The sequence below is a fragment of the Thalassophryne amazonica genome, chromosome 12 (genome assembly GCF_902500255.1).
Source record: "Thalassophryne amazonica chromosome 12, fThaAma1.1, whole genome shotgun sequence".
In the NCBI taxonomy this organism is placed as follows: domain Eukaryota; kingdom Metazoa; phylum Chordata; class Actinopteri; order Batrachoidiformes; family Batrachoididae; genus Thalassophryne; species Thalassophryne amazonica.
This window is the reverse complement of record NC_047114.1, coordinates 98,555,100-98,575,101: the sequence shown is the minus strand read 5'-3', so window position 1 is coordinate 98,575,101 and position 20,002 is coordinate 98,555,100. Positions and strand designations below refer to the sequence as shown.

At 45.4% G+C, this 20,002-nt stretch overlaps 1 pseudogene; it reads left to right on the top strand.

The window, feature by feature from the left end:
• Nucleotides 1–433: 433 nt before the first annotated feature.
• Nucleotides 434–3,440, top strand: LOC117522187 (annotated as a pseudogene).
• Nucleotides 3,441–20,002: the final 16,562 nt, after the last annotated feature.

The window sequence follows — 20,002 nt, the reverse complement described above, 5'->3', positions numbered from 1 at the left end:
CTCTCCACAATTTCACTGATACTTACTGGACTGGTAAGCATTGAAAGCCGAGATAGACATGACCGTTACTTTATTGACAGACCTCGTATTTGGAGATTGGTGAATCACTGTGTTGTGTTTTGCTGCACAGTGTGCCAAAAACTGGAGTTGCTCTTCATGGATTTCCCACAGAGATGAAGCAACAAGGTGCATGTGCCACAATCTTAAGAGGGACGTGAAAGAACTGGGGTGTTTCCATTAATAGTATTTATAATATCATGTTCTAGTGCACACGACAGAAGCCCTAATGATTTTTTGAAAATGTCTGAATTTTTTTCTCTCCATTTTCTATATCGTTATCATAAATTTCAACAGTAATTTAAATTTTGTGTGTGTTCTTTAAAGGTTTTCTACAAACATGTCTAAAGTCCAGCAGCTGAGGGAGATGTGAAACTACAGCTAACATCTGATGAAGAAATATTGAGTTGTTTTGAAGGAGTGATTGCAGAGTATGAAGAATCATCTGTCGATTAAAAGAAGAGAACAAAGGACTGCAAGTCCTGCGTGCTGTTTTTACTCCTCAAGTTCTCTTACACAGAGCAGGTTTGTTCATTAACGTTGTCTTGGGTTGCATATGCCCTCGAACCCGTTGTAACTCGGATATTATTCTGATCAGATCTTCTAATACTCACAGATAATGGACGCTGAGTCAGTTCAACTCACTGTCAGAAATATTGGGGTGATATTTGATAGTGGTTTTAACTTTGACAAGCAAATTGACTCTGTGGTCAAATCAAGCTTCTATGAACTATGGCTTTTAATGAGGGTGAAGCCTTTTTTAAATCATGTAGATCTGGATAAAGCCATTCATGCTTTATTACTGCTTTTATTACTTCTCAGCTGGACTATTGCAATGGGCTCTATGTTGGAGTCTTCCAGTCTTCCCTCAGTCGTTTCCAGCTGGTTCAAAATGCTGCAGCGCATCTGTTAACAAACATGTAGACACGACCACATCATCTCAGTCCTCCACGCTCTGCATTGGCTTCCAGTTTGGGCTAGAATTGATTTTAAAATTCTGATGTTTGTTTTTAAAGCTCTGAGTCAGGGGTGGCCAAATTCGGTCCTCGAGAGCCACCTTCCTGACACTCTTAGTTGTCTCCCTGCTCCAACACACCTGAATCCAATGAAGGACTTGTTAGCAGACTTTTAATGAGCCTTTCATTGGATTCAGGTGTGTTGGAGCAGGGAGACAACTAAGTGTCAGGAAGGTGGCTCTCGAGGACCGAACTTGGCCACCCCTGCTCTGAGTGGTTTGGCTCCACCATACTTCGCTGATCTGCTGACACATCAGGACCAAAGCAGAGTTTTGATATCTTCTAGCCCGTGTGCACTAGAGGTTCTGAGGTCGAGATACCACCACTGACCTGGGTCTTTTAAATCTAAATTAAAAACCTTCCTTTTTAGAATGGCTTCTGCATAACCAGCAGCACTATGACATTTTATTTCATTCTTATTTGCAAACATTTTGGATGTAAATTTTTGTTGATGTCTGTTTTTAGTTTTTTTTTTTTTTTTTTTTTTTATTCTCTCTTTTTTTTTTATCTGACATGAAGCACTTTGGTCACCCTCTGGCCTGTGGAAAGGCTATATAAATATAAAAATAAACTTTGATTGATTCTACCAGTAGTATTGTGAATATTTAGACAATAGGATGACAAAGATTTTATAAAAAAATTTTAAATTTTGTAAAAATTCTTTGATCAGTTTGATCAGTGCAGTAACTTACTGTAGTCGTTTCACACTCACCACTCTGCAGCTTGACTTTTCTATTTTTAAGTGTTCTAAATGTTAACAGTTTAACTGATGTATTTTATTTTACTTTTTTACAGACATGAAGCAGTTGTTGCTGATTAAAGAGGAACAAGACTGTAATATGAGTGTTGATCAAGAGGACATTAAAGAGGAACAAGAGGAACTCTGGATCAGTCACCAGGGACAGCAGGCTGATATCACAAAATTCTCTTTCACTGCTGTCCCTGTGAAGAGTGAAAAATCTGATGAAAAACCACAATCATCACAGGTTCATGAAAGCCAAAGTGACGAGAGCAAAGAGGCGGAGCATGTAGCCACTAGCTCACCTGTACATAAAACACTGAGAGCACAAGGTGATGGAGAGGATGATGGAGGACCACAGCCAGCCAGCAACTCAGATCTGGCTAGTCGATTACAACCAGATTGTGGTAGGAGTTCAGACGGTTCTGAAACTGAGACTGACGACAGCCATGATTGGAAACAGATCAGAGAACTACACACAGGCAGGCAAGCAAGTGAAAAACCATTTCACTGTCCTGAGTGTGGGAAAAGATTTGGACAAAAGAGCAATCTGCACAAACACATGAAAATCCATACAGGACAGAAAACTATTTGGTTGTTCTGAGTGTGGTAAAAATTTTGGGCAAAAGGACCATTTGATTACACACAGGAGAATTCATACAGGAGAGAAACCATTTGGCTGCTCTGGATGTGGTAAAAAATTTGGAAGAAAGGGCAATCTGATCAAACACATGAGAACGCATACCGGACAGAAACCATTCAGTTGTTCTGAATGTGGTAAAAGGTTTGGACAAAAGGGTCATCTGATCACACACAGGAGAATTCATACAGGAGAGAAACCATTCGGCTGTTCTGAGTGTGGTAAACGATTTGGACGAAAAGGCAATCTGGTTAAACACATGAGAACTCATACAGGACAGAAACCATATTGCTGTCCTGAGTGTGGTAAAAGATTTGGACAAAAGGGCAATTTGATTACACACAGGAGAATTCATATTGGTGCCAAACCGTTTGGCTGTTCGGAGTGTGGTAAAAGATTTGGAGAGAAGGGTGATTTGGTCAAACACACAAGAATTCATACAGGAGAGAAACCGTTTCATTGTTCAGAATGTGACACAAGATTTGGACGAAAGGGCAATCTGCTCAAACACATGAAAATTCATACGGGACAGAAACCATTTCGCTGTTCTGAGTGTGGTACAAGATTTGGACACAAGGGGGATCTTATCAGACACATGACAAGTCATACGGGAGAGAAGCTATTTGCGTGTTCTGAGTGTGATGCAAGGTTTGGACGAAAGAGCAACCTCAACAGACACATGACAAGTCATACGGGACAAAAACCATTTGTCTGTTTGGAGTGTGGTAAAAGATTTGGACGAAAGAGCCATTTGATCAAACACATGACAACTCATACATGACATCAGTTGGCTAGTGAAAGCAATCCATAAGTTCTCCACGTCATTGATATGGAATTTGAACTGGATAAATGTTCTAAATGAACAATCAGAAAAGGTAGGAAGGCAGCAGAAAACATAAGCGTTGGGTGAGGAGAGCTACATGGAAGATTTGGCTGAGGATTCCACATACAAATACTTGGGAATAGAAGAAAATGCTACAATAGAACAAAAGAATACATGGGTGTAGGTGCTTCTGCCTACGCCTTTAGGCACCATGTATTTTGTTTATTTTCTTACATTTCTTTTCGCCTTTGACTTTTCTGTTATGAGTTTGGTTGTTTGTATACGAGTGAATTTCTGTTATGCATGGGTGTCTAATAAATTCAGTTTGTTTCCTAAACCACTTAAAAAGATCAAGTCAAAATTAACACCAAAGAACAAGCTCACAGCCATAAACCAGTTTGCAGTGCAAGTGGGGACCTATGGGTTTGGCATAGTAGACTGGCCACAGGGTGAGCATAATAAGTTAAATATTAAAACCAGGAAGATGCTCACAAAGTTGCATACAGAAATCAGTACATGGACAGAATAAATCCCCCTTGTAGAGAAGGTGGTGGAGGTCTCACTGAAATCAACCAGAGCTACAGAGCATCTATAATAGGTATTGGCTAGTACTTAGAGTTCTGAAGAAGTAGTCATGAAAAAGGTAGCACAACATCACAATGCTCCCTTATTCCAACAGGCCGCAGTTATCAACTGGCAGAAAACTTTGGAGCAGAACTCTTAGAAGCAAGAGAAGGCAACAATCTGTCACCTGCAACAAAACTAGCAAGATAGACCAGGGGAAAATACAGCAAAAGAGAACAAAAACTCAGAATGGGACAGATGTAACAACAGAAAAGGGCTGACCAATTCTAAGAACAACTCGAAAGGAATACATAGATAAAGATGGATCAATACAGTGGCTTAAAAATGGAGAACTTGATTTTGATGTAGAAAGAATTGTAGTTGGCACACAAGATCAGGGACTTCTAACAATGGTTTAATAAAATGGCAGGAATTTCACAAAATGATCAGTGTTTCTGTGTAGGCTCTCAGTTGTCCAGGTGGTTTCCATAGTAGAGAAGCTTGAATCTTCGACTGGACTGGGTTGCTTGACGTTGAGGACGTTTCGCTTCAAATTGCAGAAGCTTCCTCAGCTAAAATTCTTGCTCTGTAGTCTGACTTCCGTCTTGACTCTTGTAGAGAAGAATAAAACAGAAGCCAACAAAAGCTGGAGTTTTTAACCTAACCAGACCCCTCATACCAAGAAGCCGACTGCTACAGGCTAGTGACTAAACAATAGCTCTAATTAGCACCTATTGTGCTCTAGTTAGCACCTTCCTAATGACAGGGCAGCTGTCCCTCCTAATGATGCGACGGAAGACTCTCCTGATGGCTCCCTTGACAACTCTCCTGATGACATGAATGACTCATTACCATGAACAAAAGACTGAAACTGCTTTGACCTGAGTACCCCATTGTAAACGGGACAAAGCGTGTCTGAGACCCCCTCCCCGGTTAAGGCTGGGTTTCAACTGTTTTACAAAGAATGCTTCCTTGACACCTCTCTCAAACCGTTTCTTCTCTCTGGCTAACATTTTAACTTCCTTGTCCTCAAACGTGTGGTTAGTGTCTTTCAGGTGGAGATGAACTGCAGACTGAGGTCCACTGGTGCCCTCTCTGCGGTGCTGGTATAGCCTTTTGTGTAAAGGTTGCTTAGTCTCACCTATGTAGTGTTCATTACAGTTTTCCTGACATCTGATAGAATACACTACATTGCTCTGTTTGTAACTAGGGATCATGTCCTTAGGGTGAACTAATTTCTGTCTCAAGGTGTTAACCGGTTTAAAGTAAACTGGGATTTTGTGCTGTCTGAAGATTCTCTGTAGTTTTTCCCCTACTCCTGCTAAATAAGGGAGAGACACTCTTCTTCTTGCCTCCGTCTCCTGTCTATCTGGTCTCATTGTTTTCTGGGACTTCTGCACTTTGTTCAGGGACCATCGTGGGTACCCACATACTGTGAGGGCTTTCCGAACAAGTTGTTGTTCTTTAGCCCTTCCCTCTGCAGTTGTGGGCACCTGTAGGGCTCTGTGTTGAAGAGTCCTGATCACCCCGAGCTTGTGTTCAAGGGGGTGGTTTGAGCCAAAGAGCAGATATTGGTCAGTGTGAGTGGGTTTTCTGTAAACCTCTGTCTGGAGCTGCCTGTTCTCTCCAATCGTAAAATCACAGTCCAATAACACTAAATGGTTGTTTCTGGCATCCTCACGTGTGAACTTGATATTGGAATCCACCGAGTTGATGTGTTCTGTAAAGTCCTCGACCTCCTGTTGCTTGATTTTAACCCATGTGTCATCGACATATCTGAACCAGTGACTGGGAGAGTGTTATGTGTCGGACGCAGCTCGGAGAACCGACCAGCGTTTGAAGGACCCAGTATGAAATAAGCAGTGCACGGTACAAAGGCTAACTGAATTTAATACATAACAGTGATGTGATACAAAACAACAAAAGAGTGTGCGGTCTGGCGTGGTGGTGATGCGGTGCGCTCCCAGCAGCGCTAACGGTCCGGAGCCAGAAGCCGTTCGGACCCAAGGACCCCGCCGACACCCCCCAGGTGGCCGCAACAAACCAAGTCTGTGAAAGAAGGAACCATTATGTGAGTCCACACTCTACACACAGAGAGACCACTCAAAGGTGTACATAACAGCAAACACTTCCTGGCTTAATTACTAATCAGCTTCCCAACCTGCAGGCATGGAACATCCAGTTCACAAAACTCCACTGCAGTGGAAGCCGATACATGACTAACGTACAGCTCAATATAATAAGGTGTGAGGGACACCACATTTACTGACTGTATAAACGTTAGTCACAAAATCTAACGTACCTCAGGAAGTGTGCTGACGAGCATGAGACCTCACCCCCTCCTCTTTCACAGACCGTGCATCAAACCCTGGACGTTCTCTGCATCCACTGATGATGAGATGGCTCCCGAGACGACAATCTCACCCGTCTGGTCACAAGGTCGAGTCTCTGGCAAATGCACACTGTATACTCCAGTCTTAAATGCCACCATGTTCCAATCCATATAGATGCACCACAGCTGTGAGTCCTGACGAGCCGCAGGTGATCAGGGTGAGGTCCTGATAACCTCAGCAACACAGCCACTCAGTCCCAAATGCAAGCCACCTGGAAGGAAAAACAAAAGACAGAAACAAAAAGGCAGCCAGGCCCCCCAGCCATACAACAGAGAGATGCCCATGAAAGACGTCAAGGCTGTCTTCTGCACTCGCTCCATGTACAGATTGGCCACAATTGTGGCCAATCTGTTACGATTGGAGAGAAGAGATTGGAGAGAACAGGCAGCTCCAGACAGGGGTTTACAGAAAACCCACTCACACTGACCAATATCTGCTCTTTGAAGCTTCTGCGATTTGAAGCGAAACGTCCTCACGTCAAGCAACCCAGTCCAGTCGAAGATTCAGGCTTCTCTACTAAAATGATCAGTGCTGATTCTGTCACACAGCTGTTGAGAGTGTAAACCATCTAATATCAGCCTGCCAGACTCTCGTGGCAGATGGACATTATACATCCCCGACACCGTAAGATCTGTGAGTATCTGTCAGCAATTAAGGGAACAGTCACCATCTTGAAGAGAGCCCTCAGATATAATATCAACAAGGCTTAGGGTGCAACTATAGATCCTGGGTTTTGGGGCCCATTGCATTCTATTAGAAAGAAATCCAAGTGGGGGAAAAAACAGGAGTGAAACAACCTGGCGCTAAACCTACAGCAGGTGGCCAATAACCGGGGGTGAGATTTCATTAACATTTGTTATTGCCTCACCTCTGATAATCCAGAACCCTCATTTATCCACTCTGTATGTAAATAGTGCTTAATAACATTTCTAAACAAAGCGTGGAAGGTACCAACTAATACTTTAGAATGTATATAATTTGCGCACAGCTCTTAGTGTTTATGCTCAGAGTCTTGAGGTAGAACAGGGAAACTGCAAATTGAAAGCATTGCTCTCGTCACAGCATGCAGCCTCGTCCATATACGTTATCACCTCAATAATTCTCTTTGGAGTAATGGCACACAGCAGCTTTTGTATCTGGTAATCACTACAATCTTGTCTATCCTGATCCCTTTCAGTCTTTGGTATAATTCTTTCCGTTTAATGTTCTTCACTAATTGAAGAAAATAAGAACAACCCCAGGTTTCTTTTCAGCACTGTAGCCAGGCTGACAAAGAGTCAGAGCTCTATTGAGCTGAGTATTCCATTAACTTAACTAGTAATGACTTCATGACTTTCTTTGCTAACAAAATTTTGACTATTAGAGAAAAAATTACTCATAACCATCCCAAAGATGTATCGTTATCTTTGGCTGCTTTCAGTGATGCCGGTATTTGGTTAGACTCTTTCTCTCCGATTGTTCTGTCTGAGTTATTTTCATTAGTTACTTCATCCAAACCATCAACATGTCCTATTAGACCCCATTCCTGCCAGGCTGCTCAGGAAGTCCTACCATTATTAATGCTTCAATCTTAAATATGATCAATCTATCTTTGTTAGTTGGTTATGTACCACAGGCCTTTAAGGTGGCAGTAATTAAACCATTACTTAAAAAGCCATCACTTGACCCAGCTATCTTAGCTAATTATAGGCCAATCTCCAACCTTCCTTTTCTCTCAAAGATTCTTGAGAGGGTAGTTGTAAACAGCTAACTGATCACCTGCAGAGGAATGGTCTATTTGAAGAGTTTCAGTCAGGTTTTAGAATTCATCATAGTACAGAAACAGCATTAGTGAAGGTTACAAATGATCTTCTTATGGCTTCGGACAGTGGACTTATCTCTGTGCTTGTTCTGTTGGACCTCAGTGCTGCTTTTGATACTGTTGACCATAAAATTTTATTACAGAGATTAGAGCATGTCATAGGTATTAAAGGCACTGCGCTGCGGTGGTTTGAATCATATTTGTCTAATAGATTACAGTTTGTTCATGTAAATGGGGAATCTTCTTCACAGACTAAAGTTAATTATGGAGTTCCACAAGGTTCTGTGCTAGGACCAATTTTATTCACTTTATACATGCTTCCCTTGGGCAGTATTATTAGACGGTATTGCTTAAATTTTCATTGTTACGCAGATGATACCCAGCTTTATCTATCCATGAAGCCAGAGGATACACACCAATTAGCTAAACTGCAGGATTGTCCTTACAGACATAAAGACATGGATGACCTCTAATTTCCTGCTTTTAAACTCAGATAAAACTGAAGTTATTGTACTTGGCCCCACAAATCTTAGAAGCATGGTGTCTAACCAGATCGTTACTCTGGATGGCATTTCCCTGATCTCTAGTAATACTGTGAGAAATCTTGGAGTTATTTTTGATCAGGATATGTCATTCAAAGCGCATATTAAACAAATATGTAGGACTGCCTTTTGCATTTACGCAATATCTCTAAAATCAGAAAGGTCTTGTCTCAGAGTGATGCTGAAAAACTAATTCATGGCATTTATTTCCTCTAGGCTGGACTATTGTAATTCATTATTATCAGGTTGTCCTAAAAGTTCCCTAAAAAGCCTTCAGTTGGTTCAGAATGCTGCAGCTAGAGTACTGACGGGGACTAGCAGGAGAGAGCATATCTCACCCGTGTTGGCCTCCCTTCATTGGCTTCCTGTTAATGCTAGAATAGAATTTAAAATTCTTCTTCTTACTTATAAGGTTTTGAATAATCAGGTCCCATCTTATCTTAGGGACCTCGTAGTACCATATTACCCCATTAGGGGTAATATGCGGGCTCAGACTGCGGGCTTACTTGTAGTTCCTAGGGTTTGTAAGAGTAGAATGGGAGGCAGAGCCTTCAGCTTTCAGGCTCCTCTCCTGTGGAACCAGCTCCCAATTCAGATCAGGGAGACAGATACCCTCTCTACTTTTAAGATTAGGCTTAAAACTTTCCTTTTCGCTAAGGCTTATAGTTAGGGCTGGATCGGGTGACCCTGGACCATCCCTTGGTTATGTTGCTTTAGACGTAGACTGTGGGGGGGTTCCCATGATGCACTGTTTCTTTCTCTTTTTGCTCCGTATGCATCACTCTGCATTTAATCATTAGTGATCGATCTCTTTTTCCTGGTTCTTTCCCTCGGCCCCGGCCAGTCTCAGCGGAGGACTGCCCCTCCCTGAGCCTGGTTCTGCTGGAGGTTTCTTCCTGTTGGGGGGGGGTTTTTCCTTCCCGCTGTGGGCCGGGTGCTTGCTCGTGGGGGGTCGTTTTGGCCGTTGGGGTTTTTCGTGGTTGTTGTGTGGCCTTGCCTTGCAGTGTGGAGCACCTTGGGGCAGCTGTTTGTTGTGATTTGGCGCTATATAAGAAAAAAGTTGATTGATTGATTGATTCATTATTATTATTTTCTCCCTGTGACCCTTAATTGGAGTAAGCGAGTATAGAAAACAGATGGATGGCTATTATTTGTTCCTCTGCATTTTTCTTTCCATTCCTCCCTCAGTAGCTTCTTTTGGTAACCCATTGTACCTGAGGCTGTGTCGTATCCACTACTGTTGCCTGTCTTGATTAACGTCATTCCCTCCCTTGTTCTTTATACCTCATTGGTGCTCAGTGCATTTCCATCCCTCACCACAGCAACATTTCAGAACTTGCAAGCCTTTTGACACCTGCTGATCTCAGGGTCCAGGCTTCTGAGCCATGCAGAAGAAAGCTTCACACCATTGTTTTCAGGATTTTTGTATTTAGTTGCAGATTGAGCGCTTTGGTGGAAAGTAGCCAGAGTTTGCTGAAAGCCAGTTTTGCCATACTGGACCTATCTGGGTTTGAATTCCCATCTCTCATTTTTCCTCGTCTGTTATTCTGCTTCCCAATTACTGGAACTGGTTGACTTGTTCCAGGGTTTCTCCCTTTAATGCAATACATACACATATCAGTGGGGTTCTAACCTTTCTTAATCACGTTTATCTTTTTGCTGTTTATTTTTACGCCATGCCTTTCCACACTTTCATTGATCCTATCCATCATCTGCTGAAGACCTGTCTGTCAGCTATTGTTGCCTGATCATTGGCAGATTTTATTGTCTTGTGTAGATGAAATCAATGTATAAATGTGAAAAAGACCTTGGCGATCCCGGTCTCATGCTCAGCCAGTAATGTGGGGTCGTCTCTCCGTGGCGTTCACTCTGATAGTAGTCTGACAGAGTTCATGTCTGTTTGACCAGTGTAGTCCAGTCTTGTCCAGTCAACTCTAAAACTTTTACACAAAGTAAACTTTGACTTCATTCTCTACTTTTTCATTCTCATGATTATGTTGCTATTGTTCCTCTTGAATAAAAAAAGATGTCTACTTATGTTCCTCTGCTTTTCTCTGCAATTTTCTCATTGTTTTTAGTGTCACCTACGATGCACGAGTTATTAAGCTGGTGGTTCTGTGATGTTCACATTAATCAGCTTTAATAATTACACCTCTTAGTAATTATATTGCGTTAGAAACAGATGTGCAGCCTCATTGGTATCCAAAACCTATAAAGGACACCTTTGACAGACAGGAATTTGAAATGGTAACATTGTTGATGCTACATTATTTGAGGATTTTGTGCACTGCAGTGCTCAGAGAGCACACTGATGGTTCCGGCACCTGCTCCTCAATGCACGGTGGCCCACTGCTCCTCCTGAGTGACCGTGAGACTGGGCACTGTTGGAGTTGAAGGAAATGTATTTTCATGTTAATGTTACTTTTCCTGATTAGTTTTATTTGAAATGACCCTCTGTTCAACATCTAAAAGTATTGCAAGCAGCAGTTTTTCCTTTCACACTGAGTATGAATGTTAGATCTCAGTGATGGCACGCCATCCGAGAAGTGGGTAGTGGTGGTACGTGTTGTGTCTGAGGAACCCTGGCCTGTTGTTCACCTACGGGACGGGTATGAAATGGTGTAAAGGCTTGACTTCTGTGGACAGGGACACTGACCTGCGGTGTGATTAAGGTGATTGTCACTTTCAGAGAGATGGTGGTTTTGAATTTAACCTGCTAATGCTGATGTGACGCCCACTTCAATGTGGTTACATTTGTGTTATTATTTTTCTCTCTGATTTTCACATCTCTCACATTCTTTATTTATTTTAATCAGTTATGGTCAACATTGATGAAGATGACATGTCATATCTGTTCCCTGACAGTAGTTGGCAGATTTGTTCCCTTGTGGTTTGAAACAAAACAAAAATTGCTGAATCGTTCTTAAAACTACACTTTACTACCCCAATTAAACATCTATAATATTACTTTTAATTAGAGAGAGAAATTTCATAAAATGCATTAATCTGCACAATCCGTAATGTTTCTGAGATGTCTCTGAATGTTTCCAGTTATGGGACATGTTGGTCCACGAAGATGATATAATTCAGGGATGCCCAAGTTTGGTCCTCGAGATCTACCTTCAATCAATCAATCAATTTTTTTTATATAGCGCCAAATCACAACAAACAGTTGCCCCAAGGCGCTTTATATTGTAAGGCAAGGCCATACAATAATTATGTAAAACCCCAACGGTCAAAACGACCCCCTGTGAGCAAGCACTTGGCTACAGTGGGAAGGAAAAACTCCCTTTTAACAGGAAGAAACCTCCAGCAGAACCAGGCTCAGGGAGGGGCAGTCTTCTGCTGGGACTGGTTGGGGCTGAGGGAGAGAACCAGGAAAAAGACATGCTGTGGAGGGGAGCAGAGATCGATCACTAATGATTAAATGCAGAGTGGTGCATACAGAGCAAAAAGAAAAAGAAAGAGTGCATCATGGGAACCCCCAGCAGTCTACGTCTATAGCAGCATAACTAAGGGATGGTTCAGGGTCACCTGATCCAGCCCTAACTATAAGCTTTAGCAAAAAGGAAAGTTTTAAGCCTAATCTTAAAAGTAGAGAGGGTGTCTGTCTCCCTGATCTGAATTGGGAGCTGGTTCCACGGAGAGGAGCCTGAAAGCTGAAGGCTCTGCCTCCCATTCTACTCTTACAAACCCTAGGAACTACAAGTAAGCCTGCAGTCTGAGAGCAAAGCGCTCTATTGGGGTGATATGGTACTACGAGGTCCCTAAGATAAGATGGGACCTGATTATTCAAAACCTTATAAGTAAGAAGAAGAATTTTAAATTCTATTCTAGAATTAACAGGAAGCCAATGAAGAGAGGCCAATATGGGTGAGATATGCTCTCTCCTTCTAGTCCCCATCAGTACTCTAGCTGCAGCATTTTGAATTAACTGAAGGCTTTTTAGGGAACTTTTAGGACAACCTGATAATAATGAATTACAATAGTCCAGCCTAGAGGAAATAAATGCATGAATTAGTTTTTCAGCATCACTCTGAGACAAGACCTTTCTGATTTTAGAGATATTGCGTAAATGCAAAAAAGCAGTCCTGTTGGGAAAGTGTAGGAACACGGACCCACAACAGGGGGCGCAAATGAACGGACAATGGAGGAAGTCAAATATCAACACTTTACTGTTGTTAAACACGCACAACAAACACAACCAATTACAATATCAGACAATAAGCCGAATCACAACGGTGTCATGTGGGCAGGCTCGAAGATAGGAGACGTCTGTCCAAGCAGAACCGGAACCACATGATTTCCTCCGCCACCGAACCCCGGGAATACTGGAGCCGCCAAGTCCCGAACTCCCAGGTGGCCACTGCCTCCGCTTGTCGGATCCGGTACTGCTGGCGAGGAACAGAAACAGTCAGATGTGGGTGCGTCTGCACCCAGCAACACATATGGTGGAAACACCACCTCCACCTCTCGTCAGGAAAAACACTGTAGTGCAGGAATGTGAGTACTTATCCAAAATACAGTCTCCTGCTGTTCTTCTCTCTTTCTGTGTAAAGGCAAAAAGTATTTAATGGTCAAAAGATAATCCGTTAGGCTGGATACGTTACCTCCTTGGTAGAGCGATATCTCGGCAAAGAGGTGGAGACGTCGTCCTGCTGATATACCGCTGTGGATCAGAAGATTGGTAACAGCTGTCGTAGGTGACAGCTGTGTCGCCGACAGTCTGCATGGGCCTTCGTCCTCATCCGGGCCCTCAGCAAGACAGAACGGGCGGCACGCCACACCCGACGGCACTTCCGTAGGTGGGCCTGGACCGAGGGCACACCGACCTCTCCCTCAACCACCGGAAACAGAGGAGGTTGGTACCCCAGACACACCTCGAAAGGGGAGAGGCCGGTGGCTGACGACACCTGGCTGTTATGGGCATACTCGATCCAGGCCAGATGGGTACTCCAGGCCGCCGGGTGCGCGGCTGTCACGCAACGCAGGGCCTGCTCCACCTCCTGATTGGCCCGTTCTCCTTGCCCGTTGGTCTGGGGATGATACCCGAATGAGAGACTCACCGTGGCCCCCAGTTCCCGGCAGAAGCTCCTCCAGACTTGCGAGGAGAACTGGGGACCGCGATCGGAGACGATGTCTGTGGGAATCCCATGCAGCCGGACGACGTGGTGGACCAGGAGGTCCGCTGTCTCCTGGGCCGTCGGGAGCTTCGGGAGGGCCACAAAGTGGGCCACCTTGGAGAATCGGTCCACTATCGTGAGGATGGTGGTGTTGCCCTGGGACGGCGGGAGGCCCGTGACAAAATCCAGGCCGATGTGGGACCAGGGGCGATGGGGCACGGGCAGCGGCTGGAGCAGTCCTGAAGCCCTGCGATGATCAGCCTTGCCCCTGGCGCAGGTGGTGCAGGCCTGGATATAATCCCGGACGTCGGCCTCTAGGGACGCCCACCAGAAGTGCTGCCGGACAACTGCCACGGTTCTTCGCACCCCTGGATGACAGGAGAGCTTAGAGCCGTGACAGAAGTCCAGGACTGCAGCCCTAGCTTCTGGTGGGACGTAGAGTCGGTTCTTCGGCCCAGTTCCAGGGTCCGGGCTTCGTGCCAGGGCCTCCCGGACGGTTCTCTCTACGTCCCAGGTGAGTGTGGCCACGATAGTGGACTCCTGGATGATGGGTTCCGGTGGATCCGACAACTCCGCCTTGACTTCTTCTTCATGTACCCGGGACAAGGCATCCGATCTCTGGTTTTTGGTCCCGGTACGGTAGGTAATCCGGAAGTCAAAACGGCCGAAGAACAGTGACCAGCGGGCTTGCCTGGGGTTCAGCCGCTTGGCGGTCCTGATATACTCCAGGTTCCGGTGGTCAGTGAAAACCGTGAATGGCACAGACGTTCCCTCCAACAGATGTCTCCACTCTTCAAGAGCCTCTTTCACCGCAAGGAGTTCTCGATGCCGACGTCATAGTTCCGTTCGGCCGGGGGTCAACCTGCGGGAAAAATAGGCACACGGGTGAAGGACCTTATCGGTCTTCCCGCTCTGGGAAAGCACAGCTCCTATCCCTGAGTCCGAGGCGTCCACTTCAACCACTAACTGGCGACTAGGATCGGGCTGCAGCAGAACGGGTGCAGATGAGAAGCGCCGTTTCAACTCCTTGAACGCGGCATCGCAACGATCCGACCAGGTGAAGGGGACTTTTGGGGAGGTCAGGGCTGTCAGGGGGCTAACTACCTGACTGTAGCCCTTAATGAACCTCCTGTAGAAATTAGCAAAGCCGAGGAACTGTTGCAGTTTCCTTCGGCTGGTGGGTTGGGGCCAGTCTCTCACCGCCGCAACCTTGGCCGGATCAGGAGCGACGGAGTTAGGGGAGATGATAAACCCCAGGAAGGACAAAGAAGTGCGGTGGAACTCGCACTTCTCGCCCTTCACAAATAGCCGGTTCTCCAACAACCGCTGCAGGACCTGACGTACATGCCGGACATGGGTCTCAGGATCCGGAGAAAAGATGAGTATGTCGTCCAGATACACGAAGACGAATCGGTGCAGGAAATCCCGCAAGACATCATTAACCAATGCTTGGAACGTCGCGGGGGCGTTTGTAAGACCGAACGGCATGACCAGGTACTCAAAGTGACCTAACGGGGTGTTAAATGCCGTCTTCCACTCGTCTCCCTTCCGGATCCGAACCAGGTGATACGCATTCCTAAGATCGAGCTTGGTGAACATTTGGGCTCCATGCAGGGGCGTGAACACTGAATCCAACAAGGGCAAGGGGTATCGGTTACGAACCGTGATCTCGTTCAGCCCCCTGTAATCAATGCATGGACGTAGTCCGCCATCCTTTTTTCCCACAAAAAAGAAACCTGCACCCATCGGGGAGGTGGAATTCCGGATCAACCCGTCAGCCAAAGAGTCCCGGATGTAGGTCTCCATTGATTCGCGCTCAGGTCGTGAGAGGTTGTACAGCCTGCTGGACGGGAACTCAACGCCTGGAACCAAATCAATGGCACAATCGTACGGACGGTGGGGGGGAAGGGTGAGCGCCAGATCCTTACTGAACACATCCACAAGGTCATGGTACTCCACCGGCACCGTCCCTAGATTGGGCGGGACTCTGACCTCCTCCTTAGCCTGGGAACCGGGAGGAACCAAGGAACCTAAACATACCCGATGGTAGGTCTCGCTCCACTGAACCACTACCCCGGACGGCCAATCGATCCGGGGATTGTGTTTTAACATCCAGGGGAACCCTAGAATCACACGGGAGGTGGCAGGAGTCACAAAAAACTCGATCTCCTCCCGGTGATTTCCTGACACCACCAGAGTTACTGGTGGTGTCTTATGTGTGATTGGAGGGAGTAGGGAGCCATCTAGTGCCCGTACCTGCACAGGTGAGGTAAGCGCCACCAGAGGGAGCCCTATCTCCCTGGCCCATCTGCTGTCTAACAGATTCCCTTCAGAGCCCGTGTCCACCAGTGCTGGGGCCTTCAGGGTTAAATCCTCAAAGGATTGTAACTGGGAGTCGTGTGGCAATATGGGTGTGTCCCACGTGAATGTCTGGGCCCACCCCTAGCCCAGTCTCTAGGGGCGGGCGTTGGTGTTTAACCGCTCGGGGCAGTCTCTTACCTGATGCTCTATTGAGCCACAAACAAAACACGCTCCGCGAGCCAGCCTCCTCTGTCTATCTGGTGTCCTAAATGTGGCCCTGCTCGTGTCCATAGCTTCATCAGCAGGGGGAGCTGTAACCACACGGAGCATAGGGGCCGTGGAGCGTGGGGAGGGCGGAACGCGGTCGGAACCGGAAGGGAGAGGGACGGCGCGTGCCCGGCCACGCCCTTCGTCTCGTTCCCGACGGCGTTCTTCTAACCGATTGTCTAATTGAATAACGAGATCGATAAGCCCATCTAAATCCCGCGGTTCGTCCTTAGCCACCAGGTGCTCCTTTAGGACCAACGACAGTCCGTTTACGAAGGCAGCACGGAGGGCAGTGCTATTCCAGCCGGACCTCGCAGCCGCGATGCAGAAGTCGACTGCATAGGCAGCTGCGCTCCGGCGCCCCTGTCTCATTGACAGCAGCACGGCTGAAGCGGTCTCTCCTCTATTTGGGTGATCGAACACTGTTCTGAACTCCCTCACAAACCCATCATATGTCTGAAGGAGCCGTGAATTTTGCTCCCAGAGCGCTGTAGTCCAAGCGCGTGCCTCACCGCGAAGCAGGTTTATTACATAAGCTATCTTGCTGGCATCAGTCGCGTACATAACAGGACGTTGTGCGAAGACGAGCGAACACTGCATAAGGAAGTCCGCGCATGTCTCCACACAACCTCCGTACGGCTCTGGAGGGCTTATGTATGCTTCCGGGGAAGGTGGGAGGGGTCGTTGAACGACCTGTGGAACGTCACTGTTACGCACAGGGTCGACAGGAGGGAGAGCCGCAGCGGCGCCCTGAGGGCGTGCTTCCACCTGCGCGGCGAGAGCCTCCACCCTGCGGTTAAGGAGGACGTTCTGCTCGGTCATTAAATCCAACCGAGCCGTGAAAGCGGTGAGGATTCGCTGCAACTCACCGATCATTCCTCCTGCGGACGCCTGTGCGCCCTGTTCTTCCATTGGCCGTTCAACAGCCGGTTGACGCCCCTCGGGATCCATGACGTTGGCCGAGATATCCTGTTGGGAAAGTGTAGGAACACGGACCCACAACAGGGGGCGCAAATGAACGGACAATGGAGGAAGTCAAATATCAACACTTTACTGTTATGAAACACGCACAACAAACACAACCAATTACAATATCAGACAATAAGCCGAATCACAACGGTGTCATGTGGGCAGGCTCGAAGATAGGAGACGTCTGTCCAAGCAGAACCGGAACCACACGATTTCCTCCGCCACCGAACCCCGGGAATACTGGAGCTGCCAAGTCCCGAACTCCCAGGTGGCCACTGCCTCCGCTTGTCGGATCCGGTACTGCTGGCGAGGAACAGAAACAGTCAGATGTGGGTGCGTCTGCACCCAGCAACACGTATGGTGGAAACACCACCTCCACCTCTCGTCAGGAAAAACACTGTAGTGCAGGAATGTGAGTACTTATCCAAAATACAGTCTCCTGCTGTTCTTCTCTCTTTCTGTGTAAAGGCAAAAAGTATTTAATGGTCAAAAGATAATCCGTTAGGCTGGATACGTTACCTCCTTGGTAGAGCGATATCTCGGCAAAGAGGTGGAGACGTCGTCCTGCTGATATACCGCTGCAGATCAGAAGATTGGTAACAGCTGTCGTAGGTGACAGCTGTCAGCCCTCTGGTACCTTTCCTTTCCCCGACGATTTGTGACTTTTGACTTTTTCTCCTTCGTTCTGCTGTCGTCATGTGACCAGGCCTTTATGACTGAACTAAAACAGCTTTGCTTTTATTTTGAAGCCTGTGTTTTTGTTTTTGTTTTCTTTAATTTGTTCTCAGAAATGAATGATTAGTCCAATCAATGTGCACCGCTCCTCAAAAATGTCCACTCATGCTGAAAGGAGACAGGTGGATGCTGAATGCAGAATTATGATGAAGTTTAATAAGTTCAGGACCAGGTCGTCTCTCACTGATGATCGTCTGTCAACTTCACATCTCCACCTCAGACATTCAGCCTGACTTTGATACTCTGGTTAAAGATCAACAGAGACCAGATTTCTCTCACTGAATAAGAAAAAATAACTGAAAAACACTGAAATGTGGGAAGTGATGGAAAATAGAAATGTCATGAAAAGACATGATACGAACTCGTGTACTGGGACACTTCTCTTTTTTTCTGCACAGTTGTGTGACAATGACATTGTTTCTGTGTAGGCTCTCAGTTGTCCAGGTGGTTTCCATAGTAGAGAAGCTTGAATCTTCGACTGGACTGGGTTGCTTGACATGAGGACGTTTCGAAGAAGTAAGTCATTCTTCTCTACAAGAGTCAAGACGGAAGTCAGACTACCAGAGCAAGAATTTTAGCTGAGGAAGCTTCAGCGATTTGAAGCGAAACGTCCTCACGTCAAGCAACCCAGTCCAGTCGAAGATTCAAGCTCCTCTACTATAGACAATGACATTGTGACTTGTTTTTAATATCTGGTTTACACTGACAGTTGATGTGACGTCTTTACAAAGATAAGATCCTTCTTGTTCCAACAGTAAGTTTCAGTTTCAACAGTAAACTCAAAACGTGTTTTGGGTCTGTGTGACTGAAAATGATCACAAATGTTTTGAGACAGAAATGTTTCACATTTTATTCATTATTGTCTTGGAAAATTTGATGGAATAAATTACATTTTTGTCAGGCAACCTCTTTTTTTTCATTGCCTAATCAGAACATTTAACAGTTTGTCAAAATAATGCTATTTACTGTTTTTGTTTTTTGTATAGGAATATAATTATTATTGTGCAGACTTGAGTTTATCCTTTTGGTCCGGCCCTCCACAATATTTTCTGTTTCTTATTTGGCCCTTTGCAAAAAAAATAATTGCCCACTGCTGTTCTAAGTTGATATTACTCTCCTCAATCAAGGGACTCTACATCAGCCCACCCACTTTTTTCAAGAATGTTGGTTAAATTCCCGCTTGAAATTATTTTTGATTAAAGTTTATTAAATGGCCACTGTAAAAAAAAAAAAAAAAAATTTCACCCCCCCCCCCCCCCCCCCCCACAAATCCTATAAAAAGCAACAAATAATGAATTTTCATAATGTTTATCTCATGCCTTCCGCATCCTACCTGTGATGATGTCATCAGTGTGCAATTATGTCAATTTGCAGTACTAAAGTTGTGGCTACGGTGGAATGGATCTGTGATGATCAGACGAAACTGACCAGAATGGTGTTAATTAATAATTTGTCCGAGAGCAAAAATCATCTCATGCGTCATTTTTTTTGGCAGGGGGGGTCAGGCTTTGGTGGAATGAGTGGACAGAGAGTGACTGCTGGTGTGCAGAACTTTTGTACCCGAACAGAAGATAAACAAATAATGCACTGATAAACCTGCCACATGTCAACAGCAGGACAAACTAGAAGTTCCACTGACCCCCCCACTGTGAAAATGATATCTCCAGTTGCAAATGGATGTATTGTCTTTAAGAAGGAGGAAAAATGGACAGCAAGAAAGTGATTAAGGCCATGTACACACGTTGTCGGGTATTTGTAAAACCGAATATCTTACCCTTTCCGTTTGGGGAAAAAACTTCATCCACACTACATCGTTTAAAAAAAAAAAAATCCATCCACATCGAACCATATAAATGTGTTGTAATTAGTCTGCCAAACCTTTGGGTGGCGGTACTGATTAAAATTCTATCCAATCAGGAGCCTCAATCTCTTGTCGTCACTTCCGCAAAAACTAAAAACATGGTGCCAACCTCGTTTGTGTGGACCGATAAGAAGTCGGAATTACTTCTAAGCGTAGTTTTAGAATACTATA